General features: G+C 33.8%; 1 non-coding gene across 1 annotated transcript; it reads left to right on the forward strand.

The window, feature by feature from the left end:
• The first annotated feature begins 1,102 nt into the window (after positions 1-1,102).
• On the forward strand, positions 1,103-1,210 carry LOC113769707. The gene has a single exon (XR_003468254.1). It is a non-coding gene; the product is annotated as a small nucleolar RNA R71 (small nucleolar RNA).
• The last annotated feature ends 9,130 nt before the right edge of the window (positions 1,211-10,340 follow it).

Genomic DNA, 10,340 nt, shown 5'->3' on the forward strand with positions numbered 1-10,340 from the left:
CACTACACTCCTCCGTTAATGCTATCATCTCATTATCCACGATCTTCCTCTTCTTTGACATGATATCCTTCAAGAAATGCACATAAGAAGGAGTATGTGTAATAGCATCAATGAGGGAATGTTAATGTTCAACTGTTTAAAAATTTGAGGAACTTCTCAAACTCCCGATCCTTCTCGCCTTTCTTCAACCTGTGAGGGAAAGGAATCGCATTAGAATTTATATTGGAAGGAGGTACATCAATATCAATAATAACATGATCATTTTGGCTCCATTTTACTCCTTCATTTGCTTCCTCCTTATCCTTTTCACTACTCAAATTACCAAAGTTAGATCCCTCTACCATTTTACCACTTCTAAGAGTGATAGCATTGACATGTTCTCTAGGGTTAACTTCAGTCTTACTAGATAACTCTCCACAGTTTCTATTGTTGATCGAATTGGCAATTGACCGATTTGGACTTTCATATTTCTATACATACTGGTCAATTGATCCAACCTCCCCTCTACTAGCTCAAACCTCTCTGAAGTGCCCTTGGCAAGTTTCTCCACTGCAATCTCCCAACCCGGTTTAGTGTCCGCTTATGTTTGCCTTGGTTGGAATCCCTGTAGGTTAGTTAGCCGTTGAGGGTTGTTTTAATCTTTCCATCCAAAATTGGATGATTTCTCCACCCCAAATTGTATGTGTTCGAGTAGGGGTAATTTTGAGCATTTCTATTGTAATTGTTAACAAATTGAGTCTGCTCAAAATCAACACACTCGCTGGAATCGTGTTCACCTCCACATATAGAACAACAAATCACATATACATTAGATGAAGAAGAATTCGGACCAACGTCAGCTTGTCTACTTAACAATTTTTACTGCATTGTTCATTTAGGCACTTAGTATATTAAGAATGTCCATTTTAATCATACCTGCTTGGTGCCTAGAATTACCTCGCTCATTAGTCTATTAATAGTTGTTTGCCACCATCTCCTTTATCATGTTTTAGGTTTCTTCGGGTGATTTACCTATTAAAACTTCACTTGCAGTTGCATCAATAGTAGTTTTAGTAGAGAAAGATAAACCATTATAGAAAATTTGTACTATTAGCCAATCGAGAAGTCCATGGTGTGGACATTTTTGAAGTAAATTTCTAAACCTTTTCCACTCTTTATATAATGATTCACCATCTTGTTGACTAAAATTAGTTATATCCATTCTAAACTTAACCGTTTTACCTAGTGAAAAGTATTTATTAAAAAATGTTCGAAATAAATCATCCCAAGTAGTGAAAGTATTAGGAGCATGAAAGTGTAGCCAAATTTTGGTTTTATCTCACAAAGAAAATGGGAACAACCTTAACCTTATAGCATCATCACTAACTCCATTCATTTTAATAGTATCACATATCTCTAAAAACGTGGCTAAGTGTGCATTGGGATCCTCTACGGCATTACATCCAAATTGAGATTGTTGAACCATTTGAATGAATGATGGTTTAATCTCAAAATTGTTAGCATTTACTGTCGGCCGTACTACGCTCATTTGTGATTCTTGTGTTCCTGATAGAGCAAAATCTCTAAGAGTTCGACTATTTGCTTCGTTTTCCATCATTACTTCTACAAAAGGCAACTCTATAGTGATTCCCTCTGTGTGTTGAACTTCTTCTTCCTCTTGTTCTGGTATGCGCCTTTTTTGTCTACATAGTGTCCTTTCAATTTTCAGATCAAAAAGTACGACTACCCGTAAAACTTGGTGCATACACTACAAATAAGAAGAAAAGAGATAATGTAGTAATTACTTAACAAAAAAAAATAAAAATTCTAATTTATCTATGAACAAGGTTCAACTAACTAATAAATACAATGTCTAAATTAATAACGTTTGTTAGACCCTAATATTGCCGCTTTCCGGGAACGGCGCCAAAAACTTGATGGGTTCTCAAAATAAGTACAAGTTTAATTTCAAAATATACCCATTTGACTGCAAGTATATAGGTCAAATAGTAGTTTAGGGCATATATCGAGTCGATCCCACAGGAAATAACTTTACAAGTACTAGGTCTTTTATTTGCTCTATTATTTAGACTAATCTATCAATAAAAGTAATGAAAATAACAATACTAACCATCTAACTAAATTAACTAGATAACTTACAAGTAAACAATGGAGAAATGTCACTAAACACTTGAATCTAGGGAAATAGAGTTCACTTATGGCACCAAAGATACAAATAAATAGATTTACCTCTTGTTACTATTCTTGTTTAATTAGAGATTCATTTTCATAGTTATCAAAACTCATTCTCATGATGTAGTGGTTTAGAATAGCCTAGTTTTTCCTATTCTCATGGTGAGCAACTAGATCTACTCTTTTGTTCTTCATAAAATGCAAAAATAATCCACTTAAGTGCACCTCTATTCTCATGAGTCTACTCCTTAAGTTCCATTTATGTTGGTCCATCATTATTAACAATTTTCATTGATTAATAACAATTAAGAACTTGATATTGGTAATCAAGCAACAACAAGTGATAAGCATGCATAAATGAACTAGTTAATACAAGACATAACAAAGTATAAATCATATTCAACTCATATCAATTGGCCATAAATTTCATCTACTCCCTAAATTTAGAAATTTAGCTACTCATATGATAAATAACAAGAAAGAACATAGCTCCATTGCATGAACACATATTGAATCACAAGTAAAAAGATAGATAAAGAAAGTTTAGTCAAGATGATGAACAAGCTCCTAATGATTTTCTATTTCTTCAACGAAAATGAGTTGTTCAATTAAATTGTACAATGAAGCCTCCAATTGTTCTCACAAGTTCTTGTTTAAAAGAACAAGAAAAGACTAACACTAAACTCTAGCATTAAAATCTGATAAGAACTCCTTCTAATGACTAACTTTTCTCTTCTCTAATGATTTTTACATCTATAATGTTAATAGAGTGAAAAAGTGTCTAATGACAAGATATAAATCTTCCATTCCACTCCCCTATAGTTTCTTGAGCATGTGCAGCCAAAATTCTGTACTGGAATTGAGTTGGAAAGTACTGTAAAAATAGAACAAATTGCAGAACAAGTTGCAGAAATTCTGGCCACAATACGTGACCTTGGAATATGCAACCTCAAATCGCGTATTCGAGGGTCGTGTATTCTCCTTTGCTATATTTTCTTGCTTCTTTGCTATTCCAATTCGATTCTGAGGTTCAAAACAAGATATCTTCAATTGAGTTCATGCATTGTTCCAAGAATAATTTCCTTGAATAGCCAATTTCCTTTCCAAAGTATCGTTGAATCTAGTTTTAATGGATTTGAAGTGTGTCCGACTTGATTTGACAATTTGTGTTTTCTTAATTCTTGCAAATATAACCACTTTTTGCATATTAGATTGCTCAAATGAAACTTCTAAAATTTAGAAGCTTTAGGAGCAAGTTATATCTTAAATCGTCCTTATTTGTACCAAAAAATAAGTACAAAATACTACTTAATAATACTAATAATAAACACTTATCAATAAGCATCATATTTTAGTTTTTTTTTTGCTTCCTTGAAATCCAATAACTATTAATTAAGTAATACACAAAATTTAACGATCAAAATGCATAAAAATGAGATTTTTTTATGAATTTTCTATTATATATTAATTTTTGAGATTGTTGTATTTATTTTTTACTCAATTAATAGCTATTGGATCTTAAGAAAACAAAAAAAAAAAACAAAAATATGATGTTATGAAGGAGAAATAGCAATATAATAAAAAGTGGGATTGAAAGTGGCAAAAGGAGTAGGACAAAAGATCCGTTGTGAAGTGGAAAAAAGCAAATCAAAAGAGTATCCACTCGCAATTGATTTTGGGTCTCATTTTCTGTGCCATTCTTTGTCCTACTTTTTATTATATTGCTATTTCTTCTTCATAAACACCATGTTTTAGTTCTTTTTTATTTCCTTAAAACCCAATAATTATTAACTCAGTAAAAGATAAATACAAAAGTCTCAAAAAGTAATTCATAATAGAAAATTAAAAAATATAGCAAAAAATTCATAAAAAAATCTCATTTTTATGCATTTTAATTTTTTGAATTTGTTAAATTTTGTGTATTACTCAATTAATAACTATTGGATATTAAGAAAACAACAAAGAATTAAAATATGATATTTATGAAAGAGAAATAGTAATATAATAAAAAGTGGGACAGAGAGTGGGAATATGTGTATTATCAACAAATCTGAAGAGGCCAATTTCCCATTGATCTTGTTTACAACCTTCATAACAACAAAAAAAAAATCATCATCCTTTAGTTTGTTGATGATCCTGGATACTGGCTGATCAACACTTTCTGTCCTTTAATTGTATTTGTTGACTTGGAATTGATGAGACTAATCCTAGAGTACTTGAAACCCACCCAAGCCTAAGCCATCAATTATCTTCCTACTAGGATCTTTTGCAATATCAAATCAAGCTTTTGCAATATCAATACTCAAATATACCTAGATAAAATACAATCTTCCTAACATAAAAACAATTTCCAATAACTCTATTAGTATTATCATAGTAAAAAAAAAGCTTTTATTACTAATATTTGTTTGTTCTTTCAGTGTTTCTTCCTTGGGGCTAGAAATTCACCTTTGATGCGGAGGAGCATCAATTTGACCACAAAAATTATCCATAGCCATTTTAGTTTTGATTCATTCGTACATATTGCTAAAACCAAATAATCCAAATCCCACCCACAATTCCTTTGAGAGGCTGACATTACCTGCTATCAACAAATAAAATACGTTAGACAAATCATGCATTAGATCAGTGAAAAAGGGAAGAAAAAATATTAAATAGCACGCATGGAGAATTTCAACATGTAAAAGAAATAGAGCCAACAACTGACATTTTTGGATTAAAGAAAAATATGAGATTACTCGAACTATTATTTCTTATTATTTGTAGTTTGAAAGAAAAACCAAAACCCAAAGCATTAAGGATTAGTAGGGGAGAAGAAGTAGGAATATAAACAATTAAATGTGAGAGATAGGATGAGATTAGTACAAATTTAATAACCTATGATGTTGTTAAGAGATTAATGCAAATTTAATACTGGCAATCAATAGTTGTAACCGTAAGAAACTATTTATGATTTATCAATAAGCCAAAAAGGTGACTTAAGAATTCCTACATGATTAATTAGTGTGAAATAACTTAGAAACCAACCTTTTAAAATGACTCCGAAAGCAGCTTTATGGGCAGTAAAGTAAGTTTCATAAGATAATAATACTTAATAGCTCTCACACATTAATATTGTCTCAAACATGCCTCAATTACTGATTTTAATCAGCTTCATACTTTATGGAAGTGAAATTCCTTATCTCAAGGTTTCCTTTAGTTTGCAATCGGATAAATTACCTTTCTGTTTGGATGACAGATAGTTTGGAGGGTAAACTGATCACTTCCTATACATAAGTAGCATTTAAGCTACTAATAGCATTTTTGCTCTATCTTGATGGCATTTTTCGATTTGTATTAATTACACTCTCTTTCGATAAGTTTCCAACAGTCTACCACACCCACATTTAAAAGGGAACTATAGGAATGACCATCTCGTACCTTGCACTTAAGCATTTATATTACACTTTTCCTCTTTCATATTTACCCCTCTAGATGTTGTGACGCCCCCACTTCTCCCTAAGGCGAACCAAAAGGTATTCGCGGGACGCCTGCCAGCTCTTGCTAGGACTCAAGTCAATTCCCGTTCCAAGGTTAATATATTACTAGCCATCCACGAAAGAAAGTAAGAAAGTGCGGAAAACTTTCATCTTAACAATATATAATAATAATCCAATTCTTGCATCGGATTTCCAAAAGTTACATCAAATCCCAAAATGTACAACATCCGGATACATCGAATATTCCATCCATACATTAAGTTCCCAAAAGTACAACCGATACGAAGTCTAGTCCAAAATACCTTAGAAACCCTAAACCAAAAGTACGTCAAAAAGGGGGTTTCTCCAAGTTCACTCCATGACCAACCTGTTAAGGAAAACAAATCTATAGGGTGAGCAAAATGCTCGTGAGGCCAAAAACACACATGCAAGCACATAGTTCAAGTAACAAGCCAAAATTTACAAGGAGAGCAATAATATATCAATAATTAACGATTCACTGAAAGTAAACAGAAACAATTCAAGGATACTGGAGCTCTCAAGAGCTATATTCCGCTGGCACGATCAAGAACCTCCACGAATTGACACTCCGTCAATCGGGTAGCTTTAGTCCGTAGAACTCAACTTAACCGGTCCCCTTTTCACCTTACATACCCCTGTATCGGGCCCACCTATCATTTGTTTAAGGCAATACTTCAACGAGTATGTCAAGCAAGATCTCTCCAATAGATCAAACTTATCATGTGATTCTCATGGCTCGCCGAGGTTCCCGGCCAAACCCATGCCGCCTCGAGTTCCAAGGTTGACCTATGAGTTTGGACGTCCCCCATGTACATGTGTGTGTGTCGAGGAGATTCACTCTAGCGACGTATGCAGCCATAGCATACTATTTCAAGCCATACAAGCATGTGACGTATTCAAGCAATCGAGATATTCAAGCATTTCAAGTACGAGTCATTTATTTCAAGCGAGAACGAGTGGGATAAAGTACATCCTCGTCTCGAATTTTAAAATCTCAAATATCAATAACATGTAAACACGTATCAAGTTCACAGGAGTTCAAGTAAACATGCACTTGACACTCACCAAGTAAACAAGAAGAAACGGCACTCGAAGTTCAAGCGTCCACCATGGAATTCTCTTAAAGTTCCTCTTGTGTGCCTGAGCAATTAATAAGGATTTATCACTCATAAACCCCCAATTATTACGAAGATTGTACTTAGTGCACAATCTAAGAAAATTCCATGAAAACGAACTCCAATCACTCGTAAATCGGGGTTCAAAGATGGAATTTTAAAGTACAAAAGAAAACAAGGTTTCATCTTGGAAATCAAGTTTAATAAGTTCAAGTAACATCGAAGGAATGAGGAGAATTTGAAAAACTCTTTTTCCTTAAGGCTTGGAAATTTTTTAGTTTTGATACGAGATTTTGGAAGAATCGTATCTCACTCTTTACAAGTCCAAAATTGGAAAACTTGGTACGGTTGGAAACCTCTTCCAAAGTACTAAAAGTACCTAGAATACACATTTCTAAGATTCCAAATGGAAAACATTCAAAAATGAGCTCAAAGTCGCTGTTTTGGTTCATAAGGCAGATTTAAGTTGGTTTTTGGCCAACTTTGAAAATTCGGCAAAATTCACTTGATTGGAGCTAACCTTTAAAATTTACAAATCTATTAGTGTTGTAATCCAAGTCTACAACAAAATAAGCAGAATGAGAAATGGAGTTTTGAGAACCAAGATATGGTAGCTCAAAGTTACCCAAATTTCCTTGTTAAACAAGGGTTTTCCAAAATCAAGTCTTGAACTTTGGTAATTTAGTCGAGCAGCGAAATGGACTCGGATTGGTACCAAATTTGGCAGTATAATATTCCTATATAAAGGGTATCCCTCTATCAATTTTTATGGAAAAATACCTTCGGGAAGGTAGTCGACCAAACAACCAAAGTTTCGAAAAATCCTAAGGCAAAACTGCCTTGAGCTTTTTGTTTTCCATTCCAAACATTTGGCCAAGAAAAATCCTTCAAACCTGGTTCATTTGTGTAGGAAAAGCCTAAGGAACATTCATGGTATATTTGGTAAGTGTTTTAACTCCAAGAAACTCAATTGGCAAGTCTACACAAGTCTAGCATCAATTCTGCCCAAAATTTAGGGTTTTCAAGAACATGGCAGGTTTCGTATTTTGATCACAAATTACTCAATTCAACTCGGAATTTAGCATGGTTGGTGGCGTTGGAAAATAAATTCATAAAAATATAATTTCACAGAATAAATCGTTTTGAAATTCAGTACACAACTAGCTCAAATTCGAGCCTCAAGTTGCAGCTTCTGAACTTCATTCCAGGAAAACAGAGAAACAGGACAGTCATTTTTAAACAGTTGGTACAGGTAACTCGAGTGGAATTAGGGGTTTTATTTTATACCGTTGGAAATCTGGGAATGTCTAGTATCAAATGCCACTAACGGCACTTGATTTCGAAGCACAGAGTTATAGATGAAACAAGAAGACTGTGTGAGCATTACGGGAAATTTTTCCAGGTTTGCTAGCTTTGCGAAATTAATCCATTTGGCCAACCAAACCTCAATATTTTTCGATGAAACTTTATACACCATCTATACAACATATAAACATCATATACAAGCCATTAAAACCTCAAAATTCCCCAAAAAGAGGCACGATCATAACAGAGGCAGAATTGGAAACCTTACATCCATGCACTCCTTGAAGTTTATACTAGCTATGCACCATTAATCTACCAATTTGAGCACTAAACCAACATTAAATCCATCATCAAGCATCACATCAGCCATCAATTCAAGAGTGGGAGTTCATAGAGCCCACATTCAAAATTTTTCAACAATAACAAGCCACCCACATGAATATCTAAGCTCATAAGTGTAAATCAACTTCCATAAATCAAAACTAGATGGTTTGATCATTACTTACTTTGGTTGATGAACAAAACAGAAATTTCGGTCCTCCCTTGGTCCAAGAAAACCGTGGAAAGCTCCCTTTTTTTGTAGCTAGATGAACTCTCCAAGTGTTAAGCTAAGTGGTTTTCAATTTTGGTGTGAAATGGTTGGGATTTGGTGCATGGAATGGAGTAGAAATTGATGAAGCAAGTTTGGTTCTTGCTCTTGGAGGTGGCCGGCCGGATAAGGGAGAAGAGAGAGAGAGATTGGTCTGAAATAAGGCTTCCAAAGGAAGGTTAATGACTAAGAGTTTGGGTACACAAAAGTCAACCGCAATAGTGCCCGTACGCACGCGTTTTGTGCTCGATTCCTCTCGAGTTTATTTCACTAGTGCACTAAACATCTAATGCACTTATACTCATATAATTATTATTCATTCTTAATTGTCCCAAAATAAGGGTCTAAAGTCCCTCAATTAAATCGCGCGCGTGAAAACGCATATCTCCAATTTAAGCGCGATAGAGTGAAACTTTCAAGAAATTCTTATAACGATCGTACCACTAACTATCACTTGAGTATTTAAACCTAAAATTGCCTATTTTAGGACCATTGTACATGTCTCAAATTTTCCGAGCTTATTGTACTTTCAATTGGCTAAAATTTCCAAACATGTTTTCACTATTTTCATTAAACGAGCTTCCAAAAAATTAATTTTTGAAACAAGTCACTTTAAAATTATAATGAAACTATAAATATATGTATTTAGGTCTAATAAGGATAGAAAATAATATTCGGGGCAAATATCCAAATAAATAATTAAATGAGCCAAAAATAGGGTTTTAAAAATAAGAATTTTACGAGTCCTCACATGAGTCTAGTATTAATTCCTCAATTAATCTTTCTTGATCTACTATTGATCATTCTTAATTCTCCAATATTGATACACTCCCGATCCAAGTGTAGCCTCGAAAACGTGCACTCGTTATTCCGAACTAAAGGAATTTTCAAAAGTATATTTTCCAACAAAACGCTTTAAAACTATAAAAGAGACGTTGTTCCATATAAATGGATTTAAAATGGTCGAAAATAAATAATTCGGAGAAAATGAGTGAATAATTATTTAAATAACCCAGTAATATTCTATAAAAATAAGAAAATTTTCAAGTTCTCACATCCACCCCTCCTTAAAAGGAATTTCGTCCTCGAAATTCACACCTAGGACAATAAATGGTTCAGTCTACCAAATGAATCACCAACTTATGTTCTCCAACCCATTCTTCACAATCTTGATTCATTCGACTAGCAATCAAATCTTGATTTCTTTCTAATAGGTAATTTAATTTCCAAATCATATAGCAATTTAATCGGGTTCATGTCTACCTCATATAAGTAATGTCTTCACTTCTTTAACGCTATTATTACAGCCACTAACCCCAAATCATGAGTTGGCTACTCCCTCTCGTGATGTTTTAACTTTCTAGAGGCATACACAATCACCTCATCATGTATCGTTAGTGTACATTCTAAACCTTCCTTTGAAGCATTTGGATCAATCACAAAACTATCTCCTCCACCCGGTAGGGCTAACACAAGTGCATTGGTTAAACACTTTTCACCTTTAAAATTCTTCCTCACATTTGGAATCCTAAATAACTTGCCAAATCTTACATTTTTAGAAAAGTCCTTGATCAAGCCAAAGGTAATATTCAACCACCTCGAAGAACTCCAACTTGCAGTAGGATTCTCTAGTCGTTTCCTCTTAAACAACTTTCACTT

This window comes from Coffea eugenioides, chromosome 4 (assembly GCF_003713205.1).
Source record: "Coffea eugenioides isolate CCC68of chromosome 4, Ceug_1.0, whole genome shotgun sequence".
In the NCBI taxonomy this organism is placed as follows: Eukaryota; Viridiplantae; Streptophyta; class Magnoliopsida; order Gentianales; family Rubiaceae; genus Coffea; species Coffea eugenioides.